Here is a 15511-nt window from a genome sequence, read left to right as displayed (position 1 = left end):
TGTTTTTTTTAAAGAATTCCACACATATATTAATAGGCTATGTGTAAAGACCAGATTAAATTCAGTATAGTCTGATGGGTGAGAACATTATCAAGTGCTTTTCAAATTGTGAATGAGAGACTGATGAAGTGTGTGCAGCCTGCACAAGAAACAGAGCAGAGCGCATGCCTTTCATGTACCGTTTCCCAAACTCGGTCCTGGGGACCCCAAGGGGTGCATGTTTTCGTTTTTGCCCTAGCATTACACAACTGATTCAAGTAATCAAAGCTTGATGATTAGTTTATTATTTGAATCAGCTGTGTAGTGCTAGGGCAAAAAAACTAAACGTGCACCCCTTGGAGTCCCCATGACCGAATTTGGGAAACGCTTCTTTAATGCCCGTTTTTTCAAATCATCATTAGATTTGCATCATGCAGCCTTAGAATGTTTTAGAAATCAAAACATATAGCCTTAGGTTTGTATCACAACTAAAGTTGAATAAATAACTCTAAATTAAGCATTAAGGAGGACCTGTTTCAATTGATCACTTTGTTAAACTGCGCTCAACACTCCCTTAGAAATCGTTTGCAAAAAATATCCTTTCAATTTTATTAGGCTATGTTCAATTGTATTTTTCTTACTATAAAATAATAAAAGAGGCAAATTATATTATAAGCAAATCTTGTCTGCTAAATGAGCTAGTGTAGCCGAAAGCCATATGGCATAGCCAGATCAGGGCCTAACATAAGGACGACTCACAATATGCTATTCTGTTATTCTGAAATAGGCTACAATTTCTTCATATCATAATGTTTCTTTAGACCTGTCTAAAATAAATAATAGATTTATTGTGATGGTGTAGGGTCTTGTAACGGTTGTCGAAGTCGTTCTCCTCCTCAGACGAGGAGGAGCATGGATCGGACCAACACAATAATGGAACAATAATGTTCCAAATGTCTGCATCAGTGGCTTGTAGGCTATTTGTGAAAGCTCAGAGATGATAAATGTGTTTATATTAATTAACGGTCAACTACCATTAGACCGGGGGTTACTTGCATGACAGTTACCCCGCTGACAAAATTTCATGACCGCCACAGCCCTACACACAACACACGCCTGTCCGCCCGATGCACACACGCGCGCACTCGCATACACACAAACACACACACCATCGCATACAAATTGGGTCTGTGACAAAAAGCATGCCCAAAAGCTGTGCTATTCTGGTCTCTAGAGAACCCTGAACTGTAATACTCCCTGGCGTTTAATCTCCGTCCCGCTTAAGTAAAACTAAAACAATACCGAGCCATTAATATAACAGAACATTGCAGGGAGACATACTCTTACACGCAGAAGGGAGAATAATAATGGAATCTGTTAAACAGGAAACACAACTTGAAAATAGTGGTCCTTTGGGAGTAGAATAGAAACGCAGACAGCCTCCCTCTATTCAGTCTATTCAATCTGTTCAGTCTACTCAGTCTGTTCAGTCTATTGAGTCTGTTCAGTCTATTCAGTGTGTTCAGTCTATTCAGTGTGTTCAGTCTGTTCAGTCTACTCAGTCTACTCAGTCTGTTCAGTCTATTGAGTCTGTTCAGTCTATTCAGTCTATTCAGTCTATTCAGTGTGTTCAGTCTATTCAGTCTGTTCAGTCTGTTCAGTCTGTTCAGTCTATTCAGTCTGTTCAGTCTATTCAGTCTGTTCAGTCTATTCATTGTGTTCAGTCTATTCAGTCTGTTCAGTCTATTCAGTCTATTCAGTGTGTTCAGTCTGTTCAGTCAATTCAGTCTATTCAGTGTGTTCAGTCTATCCAGTGTGTTCAGTCTATTCAATGTGTTCAGTGTGTTCAGTCTATTCAGTGTGTTCAGTCTATTCATTGTGTTCAGTCTATTCAGTCTGTTCAGTCTATTCAGTGTGTTCAGTCTGTTCAGTCAATTCAGTCTATCCAGTGTGTTCAGTCTGTTCAGTCTATTCAGTGTGTTCAGTCTGTTCAGTGTGTTCAGTCTATTCAATGTGTTCAGTGTGTTCAGTCTATTCAGTGTGTTGCAGTCAATTCAGTCTATTCAGTGTGTTCAGTCTATCCAGTGTGTTCAGTCTGTTCAGTCTATTCAGTGTGTTCAGTCTGTTCAGTGTGTTTCAGTCTATTCAATGTGTTCAGTTGTGTTCAGTCTATTCAGTCTGTTCAGTCTGTTCAGTGTGTTTAGTGTGTTTAGTGTGTTCAGTCTGTTCAGTGTGTTCAGTGTGTTTAGTGTGTTTACTGTGTTCAGTCTGTTTCTGTGTGTCAGTCTGTTCAGTCTGTTCAGTGTGTTTAGTGTTTTGTGTGTTTAGTGTGTTTAGTGTGTTCAGTGTGTTTAGTGTGTTTAGTGTGTTCAGTCTGTTCAGTGTGTTTAGTGTTGTTTAGTGTGTTTAGTGTGTTTAGTGTGTTTAGTGTGTTTCAGTCTGTTCAGTGTGTTTAGTGTGTTTAGTCTGTTCAGTCTGTTCAGTGTGTTTAGTGTGTTTAGTGTGTTTAGTGTGTTTAGTGTGTTCAGTCTGTTCAGGTGTTTTAGTGTGTTAGTGTGTTTAGTGTGTTCAGTCTGTTCAAGTCTGTTCAGTGTGTTTACTGTGTTTACTGTGTTTACTGTGTTGAGTGTGTTTAGTGTGTTTACTGTGTTCAGTGTGTTTAGTGTGTTTAGTGTGTTCAGTGTGTTTAGTGTGTTTAGTGTGTTCAGTCTGTTCAGTCTGTTCTGTGTGTTCAGTGTGTTACGTGTGTTTAGTGTGTTCAGTCTGTTCCGTGTGTTCAGTGTGTTACGTGTGAGAGATAATAGAGGTTGCCATGACAGGAGGAATAACTGAGATGACCCTCATGTTCCACTTGTTAATGCCAGGGGGTGACAGGTGAAAGGCAGTGGCGACACCCCTTCCCTCTCCTCCTCCTCCCCTCTTCCCCCACCAAGGACACTTCGTCCGACAGCTTAAGCCTAATAGATGTTTACTTATACCGACTGCTAAAGTGAAAATATGTGGCATTTACTGTAGATGTGTTACTCATTCCAATCAAGTTTGTTCATGTGGGTACTGTAGATCAAAGCACTGTAGCTACAGCAGCATCTACGGTATATGTGTTGTTACAGTAATACAAATACAATTCTGTATGAGTGATTCAGTAAATGCTGCATATCAGTGGAGGCTGCTGAGCGGAGCACGGCTCATATTAATGGCTGAAACGAAGCGAATGGAATGGAATCAAACCATGTGTTTGATGTATTTGATACCATTCCACCGATTCCGCTCCAGTCATTACCACGAGCCCGTTCTCCCCAATTAAGGTGCCACCAACCCACTGTGCTGCATATTGATGTGACCAGTATCCCATTATTTTTGTTTAACTTGTATTCTCTACTTGTGTCCCTTCTTTTAAAATCAATATTGACAATGTATCGCATACTGGAGGTGAAAAATAAGAGCTGGAACAATGAAAACCACAACGTGCTCAGCCCAACAGTCCGACCACACTCCTCCTGGGTACAGACAGACAGACATGGGGGTGAAGAGGCATACAGAGCGAAAGAGAACAAGTAATGTTGAGTAGCTGAGGTAGGGGAACAGAAACAGAAGTCACCTATATGTGTAGAGCATATTAGAAGAGAATTACAAGGACAAGTTTCACATTTTCTGTAAAATTAGAGTGGTCTGAGTGGGGAGGGGAAAACTGAAAACTAGCTGTGATGTCACCAGGCAGGCCAAAACTCCATCCCACCAAAACAGGCAGACATTTCAAACAGCTCTTACACTAAAAGGGCATTATCATTATTCTCAAAATGTCACATTATTATTCCAACCTCATAGTGTGAAAATAAATCTAAAATACAGAAAAATTTAATTTTGGACTGCACTTGGCCTTTAACTTACAGAAAATCAAAGTTGACAGATCCTTGCACAGAGATTAGTTTTTTACTCTGATCTAAGAAATAGCTTTATGTTGTGTATGGCTGGAAAACACTTTGAGCTATACCAGGGGTGGGAAAACTTTTTTGCTCGAGGGCCACATCGGGATTTTGAAATTCAACGGAGGGACACATTTTTTTGGGGACCAATTGTTTGTTAAAATAAATTTGCAGGGGCCTCCCGAGTGGCGCAGCGGTCTAAGGCACTGCATTGCAGTGCTTGAGGCGTCACTACAGACCTGGGTTCTATCCCAGGCTGTGTCACAGCTGGCCGTGACTGGAAGACCCATGAGGCGGCGCACAATTGGCCCAGTGTCGTCCGGGCGCATGCACGCTGACACGGTCGACAGTTGTATGGTGTTTCCTCCGACACATTGGTGCGGCTGGCTTCCGGGTTAAGGAGGTTTTGTGTCAAGAAGCAGTGCGTCTTGGCTGGGTTGTGTTTCAGAGGACTCACGGCTCTCGACCTTCACCTCTCCCGAGTCTGTATGGGAGTTGCAGCTATGGGACAAGACTGTAACTACCAGTTGGATACCACAAAATTGGGGGGGAAGTATTTTTTTTAATTTTCTCGTGGGCCGGATTGAAGTACTTTGCCCCCCTTTGAGCTATACCATGATATCAACTGAGGTTAACTTACTGCAGCCCAAGCCTGCTGTGGCTCATATGAGAGCTCTTATGCACAAAACAACATTCTCCAGATGTAGACAGTGAATTAAGCCGACAGAAAAAGGCAATCCATAGATATGTACCAGATAAACCAGGCTGAATCTAAAGAATTTGACTCTCTGTCCCTCTCCCTTTTCTCAGTTTATGGAAGAAAACCAGATCAGATCACATTAGAGTAAAGGAAGGATGTGCATGACAATTGAAGATACATGTAGTTAGATACAAGATTAATGGGAAACTAACTTCTACTTCTAGTATGGGTGTGCAATGCTGGGTTTGTAAATTGTGTAAAAGGCAACACGGTATTGTGCAACTGTTTCACATTGTTTAGGGGTGAGCTGACAAGTTTAGTATTTTTGATTTTACAGTCAGATAAAGCCCAATAGATCACACCCAAATGTCAGTTCAGAAATGCGTGAGATTAACAGCCATGTTTCTCTTTGTTGGTTTTAGTGAACAACTTCCATAAAGGGACTGAACCCATCACTCTGACTGTACCACATGTTGTCTGTTTTGTCATATGGCTCATGTGTAACATCAGCGGGTTTGGCTCACCCCTACATATGAAGTCACACACACACTGTAGGCTAGAGGGAGAGATTGAGAACTGGAAACACAGATGGAGAGAGGGCGAAAAGCGAAATAGAAAGAGGAGGAGGAATTATTGCTGCCAGCTGTGAGCCTAGCTATTACAATCCCACATGAAATTGTCAGTGCCTATTTAGTCCATAGGGAACATATATTCAAAGGTCATAACGGTTGGAGAGAAATAAAAAACACACCTCATTCACAGACTGTAAATTACAACTCATAGTGTACATTTGGACTGACGAGAAACTGTAATTGTTATTGTCGAACTGTAAACGACTTGCCCCCAAGACACACTTGACTGTCCAGATGACCATACCAAGCCTAATGGGGGCATATTTGACTTGAACTTTCAGAGCTCTAAAACATAATCATAAACTAAAGCATTCATTACACTGAAGAGTCGCAGACGCATTCTCAGAGCAACGTTACTAAAAGATTAAGTTTGTGTTCAGTTTCAGTTCAAATACTGATCTAAATACTAACTCCTCACTTTACAGTAGTTCAGCCTTTTAACCTCCACTAAATTCCAATCCTGCTATTTCCAACAGCAGTCCCTCTGCAAAACAACCACTTATGGTTCATTTGGCCGTCAAAGTACTCTGCAATCTCCCTGTTTAACTGCAGGGATTAAAGGAAGGGTCTTAATTGCTTCCTTTGAGAGCAGAAAGGATTAGATCAAGGGAGATGATGAGGCGATGATGAGGCCAACGAGAAACTAGGCCGAGACACAGGGTCTCGTAGGATTCTCCCACCAAATGAAGAAATACGGGCATTTACAGACTCTAAGCACATTCATTGGTTCTATGTAGGACTTTTCCAGGAATTTAGAGTGTACTCATTAGACATGTTGGAGAGTAAATAGCTTGCCTTAATAAACGTATCATATCCGTCCAAATCTAGACCATTAGGTGATGTACTGAAGACTTCCCCACACTCCCAGAAAGTCAAACTATCCCATATCTAGGAGAAGGAAAGTTTCTTACATTCTTCAGAACATTATTCACCCTCCTCGGCTGACAAGCGTACTGCATTTCCCCACCAACAAAAACAATAGAGAAAGCACTGAGGCTTTATTTTGAACTCACTGAACTATACAGCAATCAATGTATTCTACTTCGTTTTTATAACGCACCCCTGTCTAACAACAGCTCTGTTTTCAAAGGGAATGCAAATGCACTATGGGTGGAGTGGTGCGGTGTGTAGACGGGGGTGGGTGGGTGTTGTGGTACAAACTGTTTATGCTTTCAATCTGTCAGGGAAGCATGATTCACTTGCAAAAAAAACTGTATTGGAGCTAACTGTTCTGGAAGTAACTGTACTTTCTGCCATTCAACTACTATGCTTTCAACTGATGTTATTGAGGGGCTATCTAATAGACGTGTTTTCTGTTCTTCTCCTTGGGTAGATATGGGGTCAGTCCTGGTGAAGTGTGGGTATCCGGAACATGTGCGCTCATCTGTGATTACCCTGAGTGTGTGTGTGTGTGTGTGTGTGTGTGTGTGTGTGTGGTGTGTGTGTGTGTGTGTGTGTGTGTGTGTGTGTGTGTGTGTGTGTGTGTGTGTGTGTGTGTGTGTGTGTGTGTGTGTGTGTGAGCACCTTCTCCCCGAACACTGAAAGGAGGCCAGAATGTAGGCTAGGTCTCAGTGAGTGGGAGAACCTGCCAAGTCTTTCTCTGGAAACTCTCTCCGTCTGGGAGGAGCAGCAGCACTCCTTCATGTCTGCCTTTCATCTGTCACTTCTATCCTTCAGCGCTTTGATCAGCTCCAACGCTACCGACACTCCTAGGCCTGGAGGCTGGAGGCCTGCTTCTAGCCATCACCTACAACAGGCTTCAAAGAGGCTACGAGGGAGGAGAGTACCAAGATGAGTATATGTTAGCCTCCAACATGAGCTTCTTCTCAGCTTCTTCTAATCTGTAGGGAACACAGTCTAGCAAAGCTGAAACAAAGAGCCAATGGCTTCATGAAATTACTTCTTTTGTTTTGCTTTTATATACTATATTGTTGTAGATGTAGACTGTTACAAACTAATTGCATTACTTCTCTAGTGACATCGCTGCGTGATGGGGTGGCAGGTAGCCTAGTGGTTAGAGCGTTGGGCCAGTAACCGAAAGGTTGCTACATCGAATCCCCGAGCTGACAAGGTAAAAATCTGTCATTCTGCCCTTGAACAAGGTAGTTAACCCACTGTTCCGAGGCTGTCATTGTAAATGATAATTTGTTCTTAACTGACTTGCCTAGTTAAATAAAGGTACAAAAATAAATGACAATTGGGACAAAAAAGTTTGCATTCTAACCATAGAAAGACAAGATAAAGGTATGTCTCATCATCTACAACAACGTATGGATGCAGGATAGGTCATCAACTTCTGAGAAGTGACTTCTCATGTCTCATTTCCATAACCACATGAAAGCAACTCAAAGTTATGCTCTGTAAAACAGAAACCTCACTGGGTTAGGGTGTCCTGCGTCATAAACCCATAAGTGCGTCTGTGGGAAGTTTCACTCTGAGTGTTTTGTTTACTGTACACATACAGTGTAATACCATAAATGACAGAGGGCTGTTGAAAACCGGATGCTTCACAAGGTTACAGTCCCTCTACTGAATGAATGTACTGTGCAAAGTTGGAAACAACGTGACTGTTGTGTGTCAAATTGTCACTAATATGATAATGATCTAACTGTATTTACTCAAGATGGGGAAAAGTTCTAAGTGTACGTTCCCATTAGACAGGACTATGATGTACATATACTGTAAATAACCCTGGCTGAGAATGAGAAGTGCTTTATATTAATGTAAACCTTTAGGACCCAGGACTAATGAAAATAAACATCTCCCCTGCTCCAGTACTGGGGCACTCGGGTTTGGGGAGGTTGTTGGATTGGCCAGCTGCTCTGCGGCTACACTAAGGACCTGGAGGTTTTCAAGAGATTTCATTAGAAACATCAACAGTGGGAGAAGCAGGACGGCCAGCTGAATTAGCTTGTTTCAAACCATGATTAATGGAATCAGGTGGTTTACTGAGTGACTGGAATGAGAGTATAAACAACACCTCCAGCTCCAGGACTTGAGGCTTATTTTCCTCTCAGTGGTTCTCTTTTGTCTCTGATACACAGGCGTAAAGTAACCCGGCTCTGTGGAGAGGATTCTGACGAGTGACGCCTGACGCCCTCCCCCAAATAACAGTCTGGCAGTGTCGGGACAAGGGGACTCAATGAAGCTGTCTTTCTGTATGACAACAGCTGCACATAGATTCTGATTTAAAAAAATATATTTTGAGACTGTGAGACCTCCTCACTCTCTCTCTATATGTCTGCCAAACTCCCCTGTCCTCCCTCTCCTTCCCTCCATCCAACACTCTCTCTCTATATGTCTGCCAAACTCCCCTGTCCTCCCTCTCCTTCCCTCCATCCAACACTTTCTCTCTTTCTCTTTTGTGAATAGCTGGGAGTTGGGAAAGAGATTCCCAGTCGTTGTTTGGCCTGAATGGAGGGACCTGGAGGAGAGGTAACCTCCGATTCCCAGAGAGACTGATGGCCTCATCGCCTCCACACAGGATCACTACTCAAATCCACTTCTCCTCAGCTCCAATTAGCTGTGGTGGGGAGCCCTGCTCTGCTCTGTCTGACCAGACCACAGGGCCTGGGATAGACCAGGAAGGGAGGGAGGGAGCCTAATGTTAGGTCACTTACGTCCCACCCTTCCCAGCAATTAGGGAGCATATGAGTCTGCAGCTGGTCTGGAGCTGAAAAACAGCAATGGGAGGGTGTTACCACCAGAAGTCTATATCAGGGTTTCCCAAACTCTGTCTTTGTCCTAGCACTACACAGCTGATTCAAATATCCAACTCATCATCAAGCTGTGTAGTGCTAGGACTAAAACCAAAATGTTCACCCAGGGGGGCCCCAGGACCGAGTTTGGGAAACCCTGGTCTGTACCACCTAGACTAGAGAAAACTTAGCTGCCTGCCTGACTGCCAGGCATCAGGGATGGTGAGCTCTTTGTTAGCTGTAATGTTATGAGTAACGATATGAGTGGGGTTTCAGCAGCACAGAGAGGATTTGGTCTCATAATGGTTTGGTGGGGGTGTTAAATAGCACAGAGACAGGGAATCAGAAAGCACTGTTATAACACAGAGACAGGGAGTCAGAAAGCACTGTTATAACACAGAGACAGGGAGTCAGAAAAGGCACTGTTATAACACAGAGGACAGGGAATCAGAAAGCACTGTTATCACACAGAGACAGGGAGTCAGAAAGCACTGTTATAACACAGAAGAACAGGGAGTCAAAAAAGCACTGTTATAACACAGAGACAGGGAGTCAGAAAGCACTGTTATAACACAGAGACAGGGAGTCAGAAAGCACTGTTATAGCACAGAGGACAGGGAGTCAGAAAGCACTGTTTATAACACAGAGACAGGGAATCAGAAAGCACTGTTATAACACAGAGACAGGGAGTCAGAAAGCACTGTTATAACACAGAGGAACAGGGAGTCAGAAAGCACTGTTATAACACAGAGACAGGGAGTCAGAAAGCACTGTATAACACGGAGACAGGAATCAGAAAGCACTGTTTATAACACAGAGACAGGGAGTCAGAAAGCACGTTATAAACACAGAGACAGGAGTCAGAAAGCACTGTTATAACACAGAGACAGGGAGTCAGAAAGCACTGTTTATAACACAGAGACAGGGATGTCAGAAAAGCACTGTTATACACACAGAGACAGGAGAGTCAGAAAGCACTGTTATAACACAGAGACAGGGAATCAGAAAGCACTGTTATACACAGAGACAGGGAGTCAGAAAGCACTGTTATAACACAGGACAGGGATCAGGAAAGCACTGTTATCACACAGAGACAGTGAGTCAGAAAGCACTGTTATAACACAGAGACAGGGAGTCAAAAAGCAGTTGTATAACACAGAGACAGGAGTCAGAAGCACTTGTGTATACACAGAGACAGGGATCAGAAAGCACTGTTATAACACAGAGACAGGGAGTCAGAAAGCACTGGTATAACACAGAGACAGGGAATCAGAAAGCACTGTTATAACACAGAGACAGGGAATCAGAAAGTACTGTTATAACACAGAGACAGGGAGTCAGAAAGCATCAAAGCACTCTGCTTGAAAATGTCAAATATAATCCTCCTATCTCATTAGACTCTCCAAATATTATTGAGCTTGTTGAGTGGAATTTGTTATTGATAACTACAAATAAAAACACTTGCGATAGGTAGTTATACACTCTATGGTCTATATATACACCTGTTTGGGCCTAAGTTCAAATTAAATTGATCACCAGTCATCGCTAGGCCTACTTTAAATGGCTCAATAACCATTGGCCCAAAATTCTGAAGTATAAAGTTGAGAACCTGAAAAGCATTATCTGAAAACAGCATCTGCATTCAATGTTTTATTTTAAGCCGAAAAAACAAGTGTTCTTTTGGACGTGTTACTAAATCCAAGTCCTCATTTAAAGATCATGATTTGAGTCCAAATGAACAGATATTGATGTATACCTAAGACCCCTTGCTGTGCTAAAATTATACTTTTATGCAAACACAAAGATCTCTTTAGAAAGCCAATGAGTAACAAAAACAGCATATCTCTAATTGAGTCAGTGTTGCATAGTGCTACTAGTAATCAGACACATTAGTATCCTTACGCCTCTGACAGTTTGCCTATCTGAGTTCTCTCACATGTCCACTGACACCTCTCCAAAACAGAGAGCCTCTCCAATACAGAGAGCCGTTCCAATATAGAGCCCAGACTCAGCACAATGCCTGCATTCTGCCAGCACACTCCCAGCCCATCGATCCACTAGATTGATTACCATAGAGCTGCAATGTCTTTGACTTTCACCCGTGACCTCCCTCTCCTTCTCTCTCTGTGTCTGTGTGCGCGTGTGTGGGTGTCTGTCGTTTGGCTCAGTTGGTAGAGTATGGCGCTGGCAATGCCAGGGCTGTATGCACTCGATACTGTTAGTCGCTCTGGATAAGAGAGTCTGCTAAATGACTCAAATGTAAAAATATTAATGTGTGTGTGTAAGCCACGGTGGTAATAGGGAAGGATAGGGTTGTGAATGTGACCACAGTGGAATCACAGCCACAAACTCCCCGCTCTACGTCATTCCATATTGACATATGCAGCCAAGCATGGAGAGGGGGGGAGGTCAGTCCCATTTTCCAGCAGAATGAAAGTGAGAGACTCCTGCCAGGATCATGCTCACCCAGGTGTTATTTCTGTCCACTGGGAATGGGAGCCCTAAGGACCACAGGTGGTAGAGAGAGAGTATACATAACTACATTTACAGTAAACAAAAGGCAAACTCATATTTGACCATGTAGACTAATGACTTATTTAACTTTAAACATATGTGTTTGAATATTGGTAATTAACACCACTTCCCAATTGATTAATTCATATGTTGAACCACGTAGCCTACCAATGAACGTAGCCTGGTTCAAGCCAACATTGACGTTGCTTCAATTAAATGTAAAGGCCATTTATACTTCATTTTCTTTCCATATCAGTCATACTATTGCACCTTCAAACTACTGGCAGTGATCTTGGATAATAACCAGAGGGGAAAGGCTGGATGCAGCTCACAGTAAAAAAATGTAGCTGTCCAAGGTGATATAATTAGCTCAAGTGTCTATGACAATCTGTTTCATTGGCTGTTAAATAACTCCAGGTACGAGAGCAGAACACCTCCCCCTGTCGGAGGAAAACAACACTGCTGAACTTGACCCTTCGGAGGCCCGCTCCTCCTCCCATCCCTTCTAAATTTCCGTTGCCAGAGCCGCGGAGCACATTCCTCTGTGGCTGTGTTGACTGAACATGCGTGTCTGTGACTGAGCCTGAGAGAGCGGGATCTCTCTGAGTCTGAGCCTCTGCAGCAGCAGGAAGCGGCCGCCACAGTGCAGGGTGCAGATTTACGGTATGCTGCTCAACGGTCACAGAGACAACTGTACAGTGTGGTAGTTTAGTGTGTGTGACATAACAGCATAATGTTACAGTGCACACACACAATGTGTTTTTTGTGCAGTGCCGTGGCCGCAGATGGAGTAGTCCGGAGATGGGAGGGGTTCACGGGCAGCTCGAAGCAGAGAGGCTGAGCTCGGCTTCTCAGTAAGTGCTCACTTAGAACTTTGGCACTGTCTCCTCACAAGAGTCTTTTGTGAAATTGGTCAAACCACCGTACTATCTATTGTGACAATATTTATGCTATATTGAGTTTAATAAAAAGTCTTCAAACACAAGAAAAATTCTGAATAACAGAAGACAAGTAGAACCTGTTAAATGAGTTGGCACAGTTACATTGGGTCATAATTTTTTATTCTGCAATAAAAACTATTAACACAAATATGAGTAATAAGCCAAACAGGGGAGTTTGTGTAAACACATTATTGCTGCAAATGAAACCCTGATTAACATAGAGGCAGAAAACAACAAGCTTTAAGCCAGCATCATCCTTGGGGATCCAATGCATGCGGGAGTACTGCACTCTGCTCAATTAGTAAAGATACCAAAACACAGGCCAGCAAATGAGCAGGGACCAACACAGCCCAGCTGGTGTTGCTGTTTGATGGCTTAACACTGCTCTCCCTGTCCAACCCAGAGATGAGATCAGGGAGGGAGGGAGGGAGAAGGTGGAGAGAGAGCTCTGATGAAGGAAGCAGAGCACAACATATCCTTGGAACTGAAAGGGGGGTCTGTGCCTTTAAGAACAAATGCTGACTGGTTGCCTCTCTGCTCTCCCTCTCTCCTCCCCCTCCTTCCTTTCCTTTCCCTCTCTCAGCACTAGCCTCCTCCCTCCAGCCCTCCCTCTTTCTTTGGTCTGAGTGAAAGTGAAAAGCTGCAGCTCCTTATCAGAGTGTTTACAGCCAGGGGTTTGTAGGCTATTAGGCAGGTCAGGTGACAGGGAGGCTGTGCTGCACCATGACCCAGACATTCTCAGGGGTGAAGGTTGCCTCAGGGAGGGGGGGGGGGGGGTGACAGGGTTTACTGGTGGGAGGGGCCAGAGCCAGCCAGGCCAGAGGTAGATCAGTGGCAGACACACAGCCCAGCCAGTTTATTTGGTTCCCATGGAAGTTGTGGGAACGTATGTTTTTGGTTTCCATATAAGTTGTGGGAACGTATGTTTTTGTTCCATATAGTTGTGGGAATGTTATGTTTTTGGTTCCATATAAGTTGTGGGAACGTATGTTTTTGGTTCCATATAAGTTGTGGGAACGTATGTTTTTGGTTCCATATAAGTTGTGGGAACAAAGCCATATGTTTCCTGACTTGTAAAACTAAAGTGAACATTTCGCCTGTTCTGGGAAGGTTTATTTTTAGGTTGCAGGGAGGTTCTGAGAACATTTTACTCTGCTTTCTTTAAAGTTTCTTGGGAGGTTTTATAAATGCTAGGTTTGGGAATAACTTTCTTAAAACTTTCACTGAATGTTTCATTAAGACCTTTAATAACACTGCCAGCTTATTTTTTTTTAACATTTTTTAACTCCAAACACAGATAGGACACATGGAAATTCATTTCCTCAGGCATTAATCATGCAAACATATTTCTTTTTGATTGTGACAAGGCATCAGTGAGATTTGAACATATAATCTTTTGCTCTCTATCGATGGAATTAGTCCAATGCATCACCAGGATGAAGCTAGCATTACATGTTTTTTGCGCATACAAAGCTGTTCATTTTAGTCTATTCAAACAGACCCCATTTCAAAGGAAACAAACACTCATTAAGATCAGGTGTGGCCAATTAGTGGGTGCGGCCAACACGTGAAGAAACACAACAAGATAAAGGATAGAGCGAGTTTGTTGATGCTGAGAACGGAATGAATATGTTTTTAAATAACATTCTTAGAACGTTCTCTTAACGTTACTAAAGTTTTTATGGAAAGTTTTCTTAACGTTCTCAGAACAACTTGAGAACATTACTTTAAATAGAACCATGAGGAAACCTGTAGGAAACAGGTTTCCTAACCAGTTGACGAACGTTCCTAGAACATTACGAAAATTGAAATTAAATGTAACCACGTTTGAACTTTTAGGAAACGTTCTATTAAGGTAATGAAATAAAGTTTCATTAAAATAACGTTTTTTTGTCAACTTCCGTTAATGTGCTGAGAATGTTCCAAAGCCAAGCAACTATCCTGCACCATTCCCAGAAAGTTGTGGGAAGGTTGTATGCAAAATAACCATAGGACAAACACACTCTCACCAAGCTCTAAGAAACATATGGTTCTCATAACATCATGTGCTAGCTGGGATGGTTCTCAGAGCATTATGTGCTAGCTGGAGGCTCACAGCTGAGGACAGAAATAATTTCCAGCACTAGCTCAGCTATCAGGCTTCCCTCTCTGCCATCTTCCTTTTCCCGTTCACCTCAGGAACAGCCATATTTATTCAATCTAAACAAATACAGCAGATTTTTTACCTTTATTTAACTAGGCAAGTCAGTTAAGAACAAATGTTTATTTACAATGATGGCCTACCGGGAAACAGTGAGTTAACTACCTTGTTCAAGGGCAGATTGACCAGCACAGAAAGGGGCAGGGGCAGATTGACCTGAGATTGACCAGCACAGAAAGGCTTTCAGCTTTATGCCTATCATATTCAGAGTCAAACGTGGACAAAGTCCTAAATAAAAGATATTAATAATTAAGAAGAAAATAAACTAAGCTAACAAGCTTGAAAAGTCTTGTAAAAAAAATATTCAGCTAAGAATATATAGCAAAATTAAAGCAATTACTGATAATGTAACACAACACACACATACACAAAACAATCCTACCAGGACAGTGTGCATAGCAGGGAACCCCTACAGAGTGGGCTTGGCTGTATGGGGGAGTTCTGCACTGTACAGTACTGTATGTACATTGCAGGATGATATTGCTGGTGACATGATAGAAGGTGATGAATGAGAGCATCCGTAGCTGCAGAGGGATGGTAGAGAAACCGGTGTGTGAATCTGAGCTGTGTGGAGACACACACATACACACACACATACACACGCACACACACACACATACACACATACACACATCACCCCCTCAGGTTCACCACTCGTCATTTCATGTTGATACACTGGACCAGCTCAGGACCCACATAACACACACTCCACTGCTCCACACACCACACACACACACACACACACAACACACACACACACACACACACACACACACACACACAACACACACACACACACACACACACACACACACACACCACACACACACCACACACACACCACACACACCACCGACACCTACTCAGCCCGACACACGCTGCCCGCAACCACACACACACCACACTACAACACACTCGTGCACC

At 42.9% G+C, this 15511-nt stretch overlaps 1 protein-coding gene and 1 long non-coding RNA gene across 2 annotated transcripts in view; one reads left to right on the top strand and one right to left on the bottom strand.

Moving 5' to 3' along the window:
• The window catches only part of LOC111972166 (nuclear factor 1 C-type-like), a 98700-nt gene that overhangs the window by 51327 nt on the left and 31862 nt on the right, over window positions 1-15511 (bottom strand).
• LOC111972167 (uncharacterized) overlaps window positions 11858-15511 on the top strand; it is a 28797-nt gene continuing 25143 nt past the window's right edge. Inside the window, exons 1-2 of the long non-coding RNA XR_002878387.2 lie at window positions 11858-12109; window positions 12218-12300. This is a non-coding gene — a long non-coding RNA (uncharacterized lncRNA). The remainder of the gene's footprint in view (window positions 12110-12217; window positions 12301-15511) is intronic.

The sequence above is a fragment of the Salvelinus sp. IW2-2015 genome, linkage group LG13, assembly GCF_002910315.2.
Source record: "Salvelinus sp. IW2-2015 linkage group LG13, ASM291031v2, whole genome shotgun sequence".
Lineage (NCBI taxonomy): Eukaryota > Metazoa > Chordata > Actinopteri > Salmoniformes > Salmonidae > Salvelinus > Salvelinus sp. IW2-2015.
Note: the sequence above shows the minus strand (reverse complement) of the source record. Positions and strands in the feature narration are given on the sequence as shown.